This window comes from Octodon degus, unplaced genomic scaffold (assembly GCF_000260255.1).
Source record: "Octodon degus isolate 3935 unplaced genomic scaffold, OctDeg1.0 scaffold00006, whole genome shotgun sequence".
Classification (NCBI taxonomy): domain Eukaryota; kingdom Metazoa; phylum Chordata; class Mammalia; order Rodentia; family Octodontidae; genus Octodon; species Octodon degus.
The window spans coordinates 6,934,348-6,934,987 of record NW_004524582.1 but is presented as its reverse complement, the minus strand read 5'-3'; the positions used below and the strand labels follow the sequence as shown (position 1 = coordinate 6,934,987).

General features: G+C 29.4%; 1 non-coding gene across 1 annotated transcript; it reads left to right on the top strand.

Moving 5' to 3' along the window:
• The first annotated feature begins 286 nt into the window (after positions 1-286).
• LOC111812475 lies at positions 287-420 on the top strand. The gene has a single exon (XR_002817970.1). It is a non-coding gene; the product is annotated as a U4 spliceosomal RNA (small nuclear RNA).
• The last annotated feature ends 220 nt before the right edge of the window (positions 421-640 follow it).

The window sequence follows — 640 nt, the reverse complement described above, 5'->3', positions numbered from 1 at the left end:
CACAAATAAATTCAAACTCTCAATCTGGAAAATTATTGTTATTTAATGAAAATAATCTTGATTAGAGTAGAATAATGAGGACATCAGAGATATAGGAGTTGACAAAAGATTATGAGTGGGTGTATGCATATGCTGCTAGTAAGCTTGCCCTGTGTTAACCTTGACCTCTGAAGGCCATGGAGTATCTGATTTGTTCACTACTCTTTTTGTAGTAATTATTACAATATCATGCATCAAATAAATATTTATTGAATAAATGAACACTTACACTTTAGAGTCTAATCTAAGCTTTGCGCAGTGGCAGTATCATAGCCAATGAGGTTTATCCGAGGCGCAATTATTGCTAATAGAGTCTAATCTAATTCACTATAGGATTTATTTCACCAACTTTATTAGTATGTTCAGAATGAAGCAAAGTTTAATCTATTGTCAGATATTTTCCTGTGTCAAAATAACTGAATAATTTAAAATTTTGCATCTTTGTATGTAATAATGAATATTCAATAATGTTTTATTCAGAAAAAATATATTAGCTATATTAATATATGATGTACCCTGCTTAAAAAGCAATACCCATTCAGATATATGAGATTTTAGGACTATTACATAAACCCTTAGTGAGTTTTGTTTTGTTTTTCAA